The sequence below is a fragment of the Macrotis lagotis genome, chromosome 1, assembly GCF_037893015.1.
Source record: "Macrotis lagotis isolate mMagLag1 chromosome 1, bilby.v1.9.chrom.fasta, whole genome shotgun sequence".
NCBI classification, from domain to species: domain Eukaryota; kingdom Metazoa; phylum Chordata; class Mammalia; order Peramelemorphia; family Peramelidae; genus Macrotis; species Macrotis lagotis.
The window spans coordinates 139058108-139074554 of NC_133658.1; the positions used below are offsets into that span (position 1 = coordinate 139058108).

General features: G+C 37.6%; 1 long non-coding RNA gene across 1 annotated transcript in view; it reads right to left on the reverse strand.

The window, feature by feature from the left end:
• LOC141514297 (uncharacterized) overlaps positions 1–16447 on the reverse strand; it is a 70327-nt gene that overhangs the window by 28458 nt on the left and 25422 nt on the right. The window contains exon 2 of the long non-coding RNA XR_012475986.1: positions 7298–7389. This is a non-coding gene — a long non-coding RNA (uncharacterized LOC141514297). The remainder of the gene's footprint in view (positions 1–7297; positions 7390–16447) is intronic.

The window sequence follows — 16447 nt, forward strand, 5'->3', positions numbered from 1 at the left end:
ACTAGTCCCTTTTCCTCTCTGGAATTCAGTGTTTTCATCTTAAAATGAAGGAGTTAGACTCATTGATCTCTCATGTCTCCTAACAGTTTTAATATTATATAATTCCATATGTATATAGTTATTGTCTTAAAAAGTCTCTGCAAGGTTTTGAAGACTATGAAAGGTGAATTTTGATTGCCCAGTTGATGATGATGATGATAATGATGATGATAGCTAATATTTTATATAGCAAATATAGTAAAAGTGCCAGGCACTTTACATTTATCTCATTTGATCCTCACAACAACCTTTGGAGGTAGATACTATTATTATCCCCAATTTACAGATGAGAAAACTGAGGCAAACAGAGGTGATATGGCTTGTCCAGGGTTACATGGTTAGTAATATCTGAGGCAGCATTTGACACAGATCTTCCTGGCTCTAGGTTTAGGGCTCTACCTACTGTAGCCACTTATCTGGAACAAAGTCCAAATAAAGGATTAATAACCATATAGTTTGTTTCCCAGTCCTTAGAGAAATCACTATCAGAAGACTGGATTTGGTTCTACATGAGTTGGCAGAGCTGGGCATACATCCTATAGATAATGGATCTATTCTATGAGTGGTAGAGAAGTTGGAAGTACCCATCATTGCCCCCTTACCTACCAACCTTCATAAGCTATGTAAGGTCCTCTGAATTTTAGAAGTAATCCTTATTCAGCTTCATTGAAGAACCAACTCTAGCTATATAGCTTTGCCTGTCAACTTTTATCCATTTCCCAATGAAATAATGCTCCTAGAGTGGATGTATTTAAACTACCACTTCCACCACTTCAATTCAATTCAATTCAATTAACATTTAGCACAGACCTACTATGTACAGCCTCCTGGAACACAAATAAGAAAAATAGACAGTCCTTGATCTCCAGGAACTGACTACCTAGTGGAGGAAAACAATAAATAAAAGGGATATTTAAAAAGAGTACCTATTAGGGCTCCTAAGGCCTTCAGAACAGCTAATGGGAAATGGAGAATTTCTGGAAAACTCTGAAAACTTCCTATAAAGGAAGGTTTCGGAAAGAACTGCTGAGGAATCTTTCCTAACTCCTCTGTTTTACAGATAAGGAAACTGAGGCCCAGAGGGCTTAATTAGTTTACTTACAGTCACACGGTTTTGAACAGAAGCATGTCTTGGACCAGTCAGAAGTTCTTGAGGATGGATAGCAAACCCTCCTCATGCTAGGACCTGGAGCATGCCTACATTCTAATTCTGAGACAGTCTACCCTTCCCCTGCTACTTTTCCTGGATTCCTACCTCAACCAGGGACCTGGTTGCTCTATTCTCACCTTGGCATGGACCTCCTGGTTCTCAAATCATCAACACTGTCTACTAATTCCTCAAATGTAAACATCATGGGTAGGGATCTTAAGGATCATCTAGTCCAAAGCTACTTCTACTCTGTTTTATAGATGAGGGAAAATTCCAATTCATCTTTAGTCTACTGAAACTGAAAGAGAAGAAACCCAGAAAGAAAAAAAAAATTGACCCAGGTACTTAGATAATTAATGATTTCATCATGAACAGAACCCAGATTCCAAATTCTGGGTCCAGTATTCTTATTGCTAAAAAAGATAAATATTAACCCATCAATATGGTAGAATGGAAAGCATATTGATCTAAGGCTAGGCCTAGGTCTACCTTCTGTCTCTGATGGTTCTTAATTGATCTCAGTCTCAGTTTCTTCATAAGTCATATTTAAATAGCAACACCCTAAATATCAATTACACAGGGTTGTTATGAGAAACAAATGAGGTAATGTATATAAGACAATTTGCAAATGCTAAAATACGTATAAGGGTCAGTTAATAGTAATCACTAATATCTAACATTGCTTAATATGTTTAAGGAAAAATATAATTTAGAGCAAGATTTATGTTTCAGAAACATCTGTCCTAGTGCTGAACTCTAGACTCCTCTCCCCAAAAGCCAGGAGAGAAAACAGACCATAAATTCTCACTAGGACAGCTGGCCTAGAACTTTATTCTGGGAGGAAAAAAAGCATTCCCTACAATGTGCAGGGGCACAATTTCTCCACCCCATTCCCACTATCTTTTCAGTCACTTTAACCTGGACATAATAGACCAAGGACTAAGGGGAAGAGGTTTGAGGTAGTTAGGGATTCTTTTCTGTGTGGTGAATTCAACTACAATCTTCCCCAGATTTAAGAGGCCAGCACTGAAATGCATGTGCCTGCATACATATACATGCATGCACATAAACATACACACATATATACATATATACACATATACACAGAGTCTTCAAAGCTCCATCCACTGGATAGCTAGGAAGGCAATGTGTCCATGTAGCTATTTAGCTAAAGGAAAGAAATATAAAAGTATAAGATGGAACTGGGGCCTGAAATATGGTGTTATGGGGGGAAAAAAAAGAAGCCTGAGAGTTTTGGTGGACTTTAAGCTCAATGAGTCAGATTTGGTTTTTTTGGCAGCCAAAAGTAAATGGCAAAACATATTCAAAATTCATTAATAGTATGCAGAATTAGGAGGTGAAGGAAATAGGGTGTGGAAGTCCCACCATACCTTACCCTGCTCTGATCACAAATAAAGCAATTTATTCCATACTGGGACTATATTTAGGAAGGACATTGACAGGCTGAAAAGTTTCCAGAGAAGGACAGTTGAGGGAAGGGGAGAAGGTGGCAATTTTTCAGTCTGTGAAGGTTTATCATACTGCTCCTAAGGTTTATGTTTTTGTTCAGTCCTTTCAGTCATATCTGACTCTTCATGACCCCATTTAGGGATTTTCTTGGCAGAGATATTGAAGTGGCTTACCATTTCCTTCTCCAACTCATTTTCCAGATGAGGAAACTGAAGCAAACAGGGTAAAGAGACTTGCCCAGGGTCACTAAAATTAAGTATTAAGTATCTGAGGCTAGATTTGAGCTCAGGTTTTTCTGGCTCTAGGTCTGGCATTTGATCTCCCTCTGCCACCTAGTTGCCCTTAAGGTTTGCAAAGTACTTTGCAAATATTATCTCATTTGATCCTCATAACAACCCTGGAAGTTAGGTACTATGATTATACCCATTTTAAAGATGAAGAAACTGAGATAAGAGAGGGTGACTTGCCCAGAGTCATGTAGCTAGGAAGTGTCTGAGGCTGAATTTGAACTAGGGTCTTCCTGACTCCATGTTCAATGTTATATCCATTGCTCTATCTAGTTTATCATTATGCTTAGGCTCTAAGGTAGGTGGCTCAGTGGATAGAGCACTGAGTCTAGAGTCAGGAAGACAAGTTCAAATCGAGCCTCAGACACTAATAGTGTGACCCTGGGCAAGTCACTTAACCCTCTTTGCCTCAGTTTCCTCATTTGTAAAATGAACTGGAGAAGGAAAAGTTAAGTCATTTCAGAGTCTTTACCAAGAAAATGAGGTCACAAGAGTCAGTCTTAACCAGATAGAGTTAAAATTTGAGTAGGATTTAAGAAAATAGTTCTCAATAATTAGATCTATTTGTAAAAGAAATAGTCTCCCTCCAAAACTAATTAGTTCCTCAGTACTGAGAGAGTCCAAAAAAGAGGGTGTATGATCATTTAGGGACACTGTAGCAGGAATTGTATTTTAAGTACAGATTGGATTGGTAGCCTTTAAAGCCCCAAACAGCTCTGAGCTTCTATGATTCAGAAATGGAGCATGGACTCATCTGAGGGGCAAAGAGTAATGTTTGTTTGGATGCCTGAGCAGTAGAAAAAACCCAGGCTTCAGTCCCTGTGCTAATGGGTGGCCCCTCCCATTTTTCTGGGATGTTGTACAGACAAATTAGGTAACATGGCTAAAGTGTTTTGAGAGCTATCAGAGTGCAACATAAATATTACAATGGAGACACTGATGCTGATAATAATAATGGCAACGACAGGGACTATATTCCCTGTCTCCTAATATAAGGAAATATTTTAAATGAGAAGCCTCCACAAAATCAATCCCTGGAAGTTTAGATAGATGGAGGCTGCTAATCAGCTGTTACCCGAACGGGCACTCTTGGGAAATAAAGCTGAATTTCTTCCATTAGGAGACCCAGCAAATATACATTTTTGAGGTATGGCTCTGTTATTTGTGAGCTATTCACCACTCAGCTCAACAAGTTCTCAATAAAGAGAAAAGAAGTCAGTCTCGCTATGTGTTGAATCCCCAAATTTAGAGGTTGTCTACTGGCCTATATTTATAGCCTCAACCCAGAACTCTCTGCTTACTGATGTAGTTGACACTAACCATTCTGTGATTTTTTTTCTTCCTTTCTCATTTCCTTCCTCTGCACCATCAGTAGTTGCTATTGCTACTGGCTCCAGGAGCCATCAGTGTTGATACTTATAATTTTTGATATGGGGGACAAGAGTATTGGATTTTGAGTCAGGAGACATGAAATTGAATCCCAGTTCTGCCTCTCATAATCTGAGAGCCTTTTCTAAGTCTTTTTACTCTTTGTAAAATGGAAGGGTTAGATTTCTAAGATTCCTTCCAACTCTTGAAATGGAGTATGGTATAGTAAATAGAGTGGGTAAAAGGCTTTTGGAAGACTTGTTTCATAAATAATTTTACTGTACATCAATGGGCAAGTCTCTGAGCCTCAGTTTTCTCATCTGTACATTGGAGATTATATAATAGACATCATATGAGGCTTTTCATGAAGATCACATGGGTTAATGTAGGTAAAGTGCTTTGAAAATTTCAAAGCCTGTATAAATCCATTATTGTGACTATCGTATATCCTACTAAGGAATGAGCACAGGCTTCCTTAAGAGAGAAGGAAGATGTTATTCCAAAGAGAAATGTGTACAAGGTAAAAATCTACCAAGTAGAAATGGAAACTTCATCATGATAGGTCTCAGAATGTTCCTATGGGAGAAAGTGTGAATTCTATTGATATCTGACCACACAAACCTATCTCCTTAGGGGAAAGTTACTGAGTCTTCAGACCAGAAGATGCTAGGAATACTGCAGAAAAATAACCTTATTCCCCAGAATAGAACCCCAAGGACAGATTATTAAATTTTCAGTATGAATATGTATAACTCAGAAATCAGCAAATACCACATAAATCAAAACTTGATTTGTCATTTTGTTGATTGTCTAGATTATAGAAAGTAAAGGGGAAGTTTTAATATGCAGATTACACTTAAAAATATAGCCTATTTTTTAAGAGAGTCAGTTGTTAAATATTTTATCAGCATACTCCTGGAAGAAGGGAGAATATGGTGGGTCAGATAGATGGGAGATAGAAGTGAGAAGAAATGATATATAACTAACAAAAAAGAGAGGAAGCATTTCATTCTTCCTAATTTCCTATCTCTAGCTCAGGGAACTATAATCAAATACTCCACTCCAGGGAACCACCTGTAAATCAATTGTTGGTGACCTTGACTCAATATCCCTGATATTTTCCTAATCAAAAAATTTCTTTTCTATCATTCCCCCCCCCAATATGTTGTCTTCCCCAATACCATTAGACTATAAGCTCATTGTAATCAGGAAATACCTTGAATTTTGTATTTGTACCTTCTGGCTAGTGCACAGAAATTCATTTATCCTTCCTAAGATTTCTCAAAAGGAATAGGAAGGAAGTTCTCATTTCACTGAAATGTTCCTGAACTAAGTCTACAGATAGTTTTGGGAGACTTTTAATTTTAGATTTTGGAACTTTTTAATATTTTAATAACTTTTTTCAACATATGTCCTTTGTGATCACATATTTTACTTTATGCATTTAAAGACATGATTTTAGGGGGGTTTCATAAACCTCAAGCAGACTGCCAAAGCAACATTCTAACCATACACACAAATTATTTTTTAAAAACCCTGATCTTGCCTAATTTCCTTATTTTGTAGGTGAAGAAAGTGAAGCCCCATAAGAAAAAGAGACTTACCCAAGGCTACATTCTGGGTTAATGGGAAAACTTAGTGAATAGGGTGCATGATTCCATGACCAGTACCTATTCCTACAAGCTATTGTCTTTCCCTTATTTTCTGGAACCTCTCTCTTTAAGTAACTTTTCCCTTCAATTTATTTCAATCAATGAGTCAGGGAAAAAAAGGCTAAAATACATAAGAAAATGGAATTTCAAATCTAAAAAAGATGAAAGGGCCTCCTGGCCCTGAATCGGTCATTAATACATGCTTGGTGAAGGGATCTGACCTCCACGATAGTGCTCTGACGCTGTATCACAAAATAGAAGTGACCCTGAGTTCTTGAAGGCCATGAAAAACAAGGCTATGCCAGTGAAGGCTGTGAAGAAATGACAAAGGCAAAAAAAATGCCATCATCTAGACACCTCTAAACTTGTCCAAATCTCTTATTCTTTAAGAATTATTGGGAACCTCTAAATAAAAGTAAATAGACTACAGTCACAAGCAGTGGCATGATTATACCTTCTCACTGGACCCTCCCTATCCCTAATGCAGAATACACTTTATAAAATAACTCATATTTCCAAAATGCCTTGTCTTTTAGGTTTGGGTTTTTGTTTTGGGGAAATTTTTTGCATGGCAATGGGATTAAGTGGCTTGCCCAAGGCCACACAGCTAGGTCATTATCAAGTGTCTGAGGTCAGATTTGAACTCAGGTACTCCTGACTCCAGGGCTGGTGCTCTATCCACTGTGCCACCTAGCTGCCCCCAAAATCCCTTAAGTCTTACAAAAAACTTCCTTTACAGTTACCCTTTGAAGGAGATAGACTATTATAATTCTCATTTTACAGCAAGGATAACTGAGGCTCAGAGAGAAATGACTCACCATAGCTACTAAATTTTAGAATTGATATTCATACTCAGCTCTCCCATATTTGCTGGGTCCTGCAATCTAAATATTGGTCAGGGGGAAAAAAAGATTCTCAGTAGTCCTGATAGATGAAGGGCTAAACTCCATTTATGACTCTTATACCTTCCAGGGGGATCCCTTAGGAAACCAGTTTACTGATTTGTCTTTCTCCTTAGATCCTGCTAATTTCTGTTTAACATACACCTGCAAGCTTAGTCTAGCTTCAGTTTCTGGAATCACATCACGGCTCTAGCAGAGAAAATACCAAGGACCATAGGGTATATCTCTTGGTATCAACTAAACCTTGATATCTTGCCTGCTCTTTGTTAAAAATCCCACATGTGGGAGTTTTTTTACCCATGTTGCTATTCTGTTTCAGTCCTTCTTCATCTCTTACATTAGCTTCCTAACAAAATTAAATCAACTTTAAACTATTATTTTAAAATAAACAAAAAACAAATAAACAAGATTCCTAATCAGTATTCTCACCCTCCTCTACTTGTATCCTCCTTTAGACAGCTCCCAGGATGCTCTCTGTAATATTCATGTTCAACCATGTTCCTTCCTCATAAAACTTCATCCTGTTTGGGAGAAAGCAAACTCCTAGTTTATCGTTCAAGGGCAATCTATGTTCTGGACACACTCTCCGAACTCCCATTCATGCTGTCAGACTAGTTCCCCAAAACCTGATGAGCTACTTATCCTGTTCTAGGTGACCCTGAGACATTAGGGGATAGGATGGGTAAGAGGTGGTTTCTCTAGAACTACAGCTAATCAGGGCAACTAAGTGGTACAGTGGATAGAGGGCTTGACCTAGAGTTAGGAAGATTCATCTTCTTGAGTTCAATCTAGCTTCAGATACTTCCTAGCTGGGCAAGTCACTTAACTCTCTTTTTCTCAGTTTCTTCATCTATAAAATGAGAAGGAAATGACAAACCACTCCAATATCTTTGCCAAGAAAACCTCAAATGAGCTCACAGAGAGTCAAAAATGATTGAAAAACAACTGAACAATAACTGATAAGTCATCATCAGAATGTTTCCTTCATTTAACTGAATTATCATTTAATATCAATTAGTTAGCTACACTTAATTAGCTTTAGGAGGGAAATATATTTACTAAGGTATATTAAGAAGAGTTGGTTAAGACATCCTTTCCCAATAATATATACCAAATTCAATAGGAAATGGACTCGATCTTAAAACTTATGATGTGACAAAGTGAGTAACTTACAAATACTGAAATGATTTTGTCCCACTTCACAGGGCTCTCATATGGATGCTAAGCTGGAGCATAGAGTACTAAAGCTACCTTTCCTCAATGCATCTATTATGTCCTCAGCTTTGTTAAGGTGCAGACCCTGTTTACTGTCATTAATTAAAGATTGCCATGACTCTGATGAAGATCTAAATCTGCTATATCTCTTTAAATTTGCAAATTATTCCTCTGGTCCAAGGGAGTGAATAAAGGAGAAAGAGTATCATCTTCTCTCCTTCCCCCTTCCCCCTTACCAAGTAATTCTTTTTCAGGGGTGTGGCTGGGCTTGTTCTCTTCAGGCTCACTACCAAAATGCTAGAAACTGAACTCCACTGATACTTTATACAAATCCACACAGCATGATCACATCTTTTCAGCCAACCTAAACACTTCCTCTCCCACTTAATAGAGATACCTTGGATTGCTTGATTCACTGATTATCTAAGCATTGTTCACACCTACTCCAAGCTTCAAATTGGTTAATTCAATTTGGCTGATCCCTAACATTTTACAAGGCTCTCCATCACCCATCTAGGCTTACTACTAATATGCCTACTTTTCCAGTCTTGTTACAAATCTTCATAGATTCTATATTCCAGTCAGTAATATATAAGAAATGGAAAATGATAAATATTGTAGGGAATGTGGGAAAATTGGGACATTAATGAACTGTTGGTGGAGTTGTGAACTAATCTAACTATTCTGGAGAACAATTTTGAACTATGCCCAAAGGGCCATAAAACTGTGCATACTCTTTGATCCAGCAAAACCACTGCTAGGTCTAAATCCCAAAGAGATCATAAAAAGGGAAAATATTTATGTACGTGAACATAATATTTATAGCATCTCTTTTTGTGGTGGCACAAAATTGCAAACTGAAGGGATCATTTGACTCATAGCTGAACAAATTGTAGTAGAAGAATGTAATGGAATATTAAGGTTCTATAAGAAGTGATGAGCATTAATTTCAGAAGAACCTGGAAAGACTTACATGAACTGATGCTGAGTGAAGTGAACAATACCAAGAGAGCATTGTACACATTAACAGCAACATTGTGTGCTGATCAACTATTATAGATTTATATCTCAGCAATATAGTGGTCCAAGACAATCCAAAAGGCTTATGTTGGAAAATGTCATTCACATCCAGAGTAATAACTACAGAGTCTCAATGCAGATCAAATCATTCCAATTTCACTTTTTAAAAAATTGTTTCTTGTTTTTCTTTTGTGTCCCCTTTTATTCTGATTCTTCTTTTACAGCATGACTAATATGGAAATGTGTTTAATATGATTGTAACCATATAATCTATATCAGATTACTTACTGTTTTGAGGAGGAGAGGGAAAGGAAGGAGGAAGAAAAATGTGGAACTCAAAATCTTGCAAAACTGAATGTTGAAAATTATCTTTACATTTGGGAAAAAACTATTAACAATATATAATATACATATTATAAATATAAAAAATAGTAAAATTTAACTACTAACTCTTTTCTCTGATTTCATGTTACTCTCTCCCCCTTCAGTACATACATTCATACAAGCCAAGTTCCATCCCTACCTCAGGGCCCTTTGACTGGAAAGCATTTCCTCCATATCTCTACTCAAAGAAATCCTTCTCTTCTTTCAGAGTCCAAATTGGGTGCTACCTTTTCTATGGAGTCTTTTCTGATCCCTTCCCAATTAAAAGTGTTCTCTCCTTCCTCAAACATTTCAAGTTCTCTAGAAACCTCTTTTGCCCCCAACATTATCTATTTTCCTGATATTATGCACATTTGTATTGATGTAGATTGTAAGATCCGTGAGGGCAGGGATTATTTTCTTTTCTTATCTGTCTATCCCATTTGGTTAAAAGAAATTAAATTCACCAAAATCCTCTTCTAATGCCTATGGATATATCCCTGGATTCTCCAATGCTAGACCAATTCAAACACAAGCCTACCCAGCTGAAAAGGAATATAAAACATGCCAAGACATGATTATGTGTGCCTTGTTCAAGGACTAGCCTAACTAATCTTTTAGACTATTGAACTATAAGAAACTTCTGAGACTTTCTATTCTAATCCCTTTATTTTATAGATGAGGAAAGTGAAGCCCCAAAAGAGGTAAGGGACTTGTCCAAAATAATACAGATAATAAATGTCAAAAGTGAAATTTTAATTCAAAATCTCTGACTCCAGAGTTTATGGTTTTCCTTCATCATCATACTGCCTTACAGAGACTGATCACCAGATTAACCATTTAGTGATGAATTTTTCAATCCCATCAATTCTTTTTTTTTTTAGGTTTTTGCAAGGCAAATGAGGTTAAGTGGCTTGCCCAAGGCCACACAGCTAGGTAATTATTAAGTGTCTGAGATCAGATTTGAACCCAAGTACTCCTGACTCCAAGGCCAGTGCTTTATCCACTACGCCACCTAGCTGCCCCAGTCCCATCGATTCTTAAAGACTATTATGGTATAGAGAAGAGGCAGTTTGCTTTGTTGGAGGTGTAATTACCCATGCCAGCAAAGCTATAGATACTTGTATACTGCAATAAATGACTATGAATATTGATTACTGGGTCTCCTTCTTATTCCCCTTTTCTCTAAGCCTCTTGTTACTTCAAGGTACCCTGCTTCCTTAAGAACTGGAGCCCTATTTTTATTCTTGTTAATATTCCCAGGAAATCTTAGTACTCCTGAAATGCAGTTCCATTGGACTAGGTTATCCCTACATGACATCATGGCCCCATGACATGGAAAATTGCCTTCTTGCCTGGATCTATACCTACAGAGGGCCCTCGTGTTCCATCTGACTAAACAACATCCTCCTACCACCACCACCACCACCACTACCCCCATTGCTGGCACCTTCCCAGATCTTCTGTGCCTCCCAAGCAAGTCTGTCTAGCATCTGGGTCTGGCCCATCTCACCATTAATCAAACCTCAGTACTGAAAAGGGCAGTTTATATAAGATGTAAAGAAAATTAATTTACCACAGGGTACAGATTATTCATGAATTGTGGAATGAGGCAATGTATTACAAGGCAAAGAATACTGGAAGGTAGGAGACCTTGCTTCTAGGCCTGGCTCTATCATACAACCAGCTAGTTGTATGTCCTAAGGAAAAGCTGAGTCTGTTACTTCATCAGTGATGAACTCTCTAAGGTCCCTTCTAGTTCTAATCCTAGACATGCCATTTCTATTCTTTTCCATAACTCTTTTCAAAGACACCTTTATAAACAAGAAAGGCAAATATCCAAATGGAGTCAGAGAAACAGACTGGGCCAGAGTTTCCCAACCCAAATCATCCTATGGACTGAAAAAATATCAGAGTTCAGTTCTACAGTCTGTTCCACCCTACATAGCCCAGTGGTTGGGAAAAAAAACTGGATTAGCTCACAATAATAAGAGCTGACATTTATATAGTGAGCTACAATTTACAAAGGGCTTTACATTTATTATTTCCATTGATTCTCACAACAAACCTATGTGGTCAAGAGAACAAATAGTAGTAGTAGTAGTAGTAGAAGTATTATTAGTAGTAGTATTATCACTATCACTTTGCAGATAAGGAAAATGAGGCATAGATTACACAATTAGATGGTGGAAGAGATAGAATTCAGAACATGGCTTCTAATCTTGAATTCTTTAGCACTTATTACTTTATCACTGCTGCCTGTGCTCTGTGATTAGATAGATAGATGGATAGATAGATAGATAGATAGATCCCTTTCAGCCATAGGTATTATAATCTCCTTTCTCATACACATAGTTCCACCTGAAACTAGTCCTTTGTTTACTCCAATATCTTCCCCTAGTTACAAGTTTAGCATTGAGCAAAAACAGTTGGAGTAGGGGTGAGAGGTACTGATAGAGCAGAGAATCTTCCAGTATATCTGTTTGTTGATAGGGCTATCATAGGAACTTCAACTGAGATTCATGGCTGGAAACACTCCCCTCCCTTCCTCATTGCCATCATCTGGATCAAATTCCTAGTACCTAGTAATAGGCTCTTCATAGATGCTTATTACTTCTTCCTGAGCTAGTTATAGCTTTTGCTATAACCAGGAATTCTGACCAGAAATTCTCCCTATAACATCTCTGGCAAATGATCTGTTAGTTTTGCAAAGATTTAGTCACTACTTTCCGAGTGACACTTTTTTTTAAGCAGTGGCTCAATATTTTAGGGAGGTTTTCATTATAATGAGCAGAAATCTTCCTCCTTTTGTCTTCTGAGGACAAGTAAAAGAGGTTTACAAACCTTGTCCACATGACAATGTTTAAAATTCTTGAAGGTAGCTATCACATACCTCCTAAGTGTTCCCCTATCTCAAATAAATAACCCCAATTGTTTGTTCTGCTCCTCCTATGGCATCTTCTCCAGTCTTCTCACCATTATGGTTGCCCTCTTTTTTAATGTGCTCTAGTTTATCAAATTCCTCCCAGGTGTGGTACAAATAAATAAATAAATAAAGGTGTATGTGTGTGTGTGTGTGTGTGTGTGTGTGTGTGTATGTATGCAGATAGGTAGGTAGGTTTATGCATGTGTGTGTGTGTATGTATGCATGTATAAAATTCCCCAAAGTAGATCAAGAAATCTAGTCAATATTCTTGGGCTTAGAATAAAGCATTATGGAGACTGGAGGAATACATTTCTAGAGATGGATGTATAGATAGTTAATTCAGGAGGATAAACTACCTACTTTGCCTCCAGACTTCACATACTAGTGCTTTGCCCCAAGGTGCCTTGTTAATATAGGAGGGGAAATTCCTATTCAAAGGCTGAGTCCTATCAAAGCAGGCCATGGGATGAAATGATTCTGAAAACAGCAAGTGAGAAGGACAACTTTGCACAACAAACCCCTCACTATAATAAACATAATGTGCAAGTCATACCACCATTAACTTCATTGGTGTGGTAATCTTCAGAAACATAGGACAACTATTATGAATTAATTCACAAGATAGTAGGATTTTATAGACCACTGAGACCAACTCCCTCATTTTACATCTGAGGAAATTGAATCTCAGAGAGTTGAAGCGGCATTCAAATTCCAGCGCACTCTTGTTGAGCCTGGTTTTTTAGCCTTTTTTCTTTTCAATTGATATTTTATTTTTCAAATTACAAAATTATGAAAATTTTTCAACATTCATCCACATGCATATGCATAGTTTTAAGTTATATGATTTCCTTCTATCCTCTCTTCCTCCTCCCCCACTCAGTGGCAAAAAGGCAGGTGAATATTGTACATACACATTTGTGTTTAACATGTTTACATATTAGCCATTTTCAGTAGAAGGAATTAGGATTAAGGGAAAACAAAGAAAATCATGAGATAGAAAACTAAGAGAAATTTTTAAAAAGTGAATGTAGTGTTCATTGAGATTCTGTAGGGTTTTTTGTTTTGTTTTATTTTGTTTTTCTTCCTCTGAATGGGGATTAGCATTGTCCATAGTTGGTCTAATAGGGTTGTCCTAGCTCTCTGAACTGCTGAGAGCAGCTGTATCCAACCTGGTTGATCAATTCACAATGTTGTTGTTAGAGTGTACAATGTTCCCTTGGTTCTGCTCCCTTTGCTCAGTATCGGTTTCTGTAATTTGTTCCATGTTTCTCTAGAGTCCAGCCATTCATGATTTCTTATAGAATATTATTACTCCATAACATTCATATACCATTTTTGGTAGTCTTTTAAAGATTTAATCTTTTAGGTATAGGGTACTAAAAGTACACTCAGTGGAAACCAAATCCTAGTCCTCTAGGAGTTTAATTATTTTGAATACATAATAGTGCTTGGGTGATAAGCATGTAGTTCTCATTCAAACCAACCAAAATGCACATTTATAGCACTCCCTTTTGCACAAAGACTCCACTTCCTTTTCTAAAATCATAGGATCATTAGGGATTTAAAGCCAGAAAGAATTTTAAATAAACCCTCCTCATTTTATGGATTGAAAAAAAATTAGACCTAGTGAAAAGACTTGTCCAAGGTAACACAGCTATAGTAAGGCAGAGGCAAAATAATAACTGCCTCCAAGTATTTGCATGTTTGTCAGATGGAAAGCAGTATTAGATTTGTTGTGTTTGACCTCTAAGAAAAGAACCAGGAGCAATGGGTACTAGGTACAGAAGGCAAATTTAGATTTGATGTCAGCTAACTTTCCTATCCAAAATAGCATGCTCAAAGTAGAAGGGGTTGATTTGGGAGATAATGACTTCTGCACCCCTCTACCCCACCACCCACCCCTGCCATCTTCACTGAAGGACTTCAGGATTGCATGACTAGTTATTGAGGAAATTATAGAAAAGAGGATTCTTGTTCAGGGACCCAGTGGACTAGAATTCTGAGTTCTCTTCCAACTCAGATTCTAGGAAAATGATCAATCACAAAATCAATAAGCATTCGTTTCCTTCTCCAACTCATTTTACAGATGAGGAAACCAAGGCAGACAGGGCTAAGTGACTTGCCCAGGGTCACACTTGCCACACAACTAGTAAGTATCTGAGGTCAAATTTGAGATCAGGAAGATGGGTCTTCCTGACTCTGGGTCCAGCCTTATATACTGTTGCACCAATTATTAACCACCTACTAAGTGATAAAAATGAAACATTCTATCGGGGGATAGAATGTTCATAAATAAACATGTTCATAAATAATTATGTAGAAAATATCCTTTGTACAAAATGATTAGGCATGAAAGGAGGACTTTGAGGGAAGAGGGAGATAACAGAAAAGAAACCAAGCAGCAAGAAGTCCATACTGGAATGGTATAAGTGTGGTCAGGTGGCAGAAAATAAGGCTTAGTTCAACCATAGGTACAGCAGGAAGAGAGTAAGAGAGAAGGAAGCCTCAACAGGATGGTGTCCTGATGATAGAAACCTGGGAGAAGAGGAGTTTCACTAGTAGAGGAAAGTTCTCCATCCCATAATGAGTGACCCCATCCTCTATAGTGATACAATAGATAACATATAGTCTCATACTGAAAAGTAGTGTTCCTTCTGTCAAACAATCTCCATAGCTAATCCTTTGGTCAAATACTGTTTCAGAATATGTGGATCAGGATTAAAACCACAGGTAAGTATTTGCAGCAATCTGTTCCCATTGTTTCCCTCTGCTCTTTCCTTGCCCTCCAACTCCCAACTCATTACTAAAAAATAGCAAGGAATATTGGAGCAGCAGATTTGCTGTAGGGTCAATCATCCAGTTAGCCAATAAGCATTTATTAAGGCTTCTTATGTGCCAGACAATGTCCTAAAATCTCAGAATCCAAAGAACAGCAGTTTCTGCCCTAAAGAAGTGCACATTCTAATTGGGGGCCCCATGTCAATAGGACAATTAGGTGGCAAAGTGGATAGAATGATAGACCTGGAGTCAGGAAGACCTGAGTTCAAATCCAACCTCAGTCACTTGTTAACTGTGTAACCCTGGGCAAGTCATTTAATGCCTGTTTGCCTCAGTCTCCACATCTGTAAAGTGAGCTTTGAAAGGAAATGACAAACTAATTCAATCCCAAATGCTGTCATGAAGAGTCAGACACAAATGAAAAACAACTGAACAACAATAATATGGTAAAAACTATGTATGTACATATAAGAAATGGGAGATGGGAAAGGGAAAGCACTGAATTTGCAAGTTCAAATGCTGAATCTGCCATTATCACATCTTCAACTTGTGGCAGGTCATTATTATCCATTCTGGGTCTCAATTAGATTAAATGGTCTCCAGGTTCCCATTAAGCTATAGATCTATGATCCTATAATTCTATGACTTGGGCAAATCAATTGGATCTTTATTTTCACATCTGTACCCTTTAGCTCAAATTTCTATAATTTTAAAAGTCATGGGAAATTCTCTTGGTTTATTTCCATGATAACCAATCCAATTTATAAAAAAATCAATTCACTTAAAATTTTTTCATAATTATGTTAATACTGCTCAGTTATAATAAAAATAAGCATTTATATAACACCTTACAGTTTATAAAGTGGTTTCCTCTCAACAACCTTCTAAGGTACGTCCTAAAAATATTATTACCTTCATTTTATGGCTAAGGAAACTGAAGCTCAAGGGAAATGAATTATTTGTGGCTAATAAAAGGTCACACCCAGTCTCCAAACCATCCTCTTGACCATTCCTTGCACACAAGGAAGGTAGTAAGGCATAATGGTAACAGATGAACTTGATTTCAGTTTTTTCTCCCATATGCCTATTGCCACTAGTAAAGCCTTACTTTCATAGTGCCTCCTCTCTCTCTGACTCTCTGTCTCTCTGACTCTGTAATTTAGTTTGTTCCTCTGTCTATTCTCATTCTCTCTCTCTCTCTCTCTCTCTCTCTCTCTCTCTCTCTCTCTCTCTCTCTCTCTCTCTCTCTCCTCTCTCTTTCCTATGCAGGCATGGGG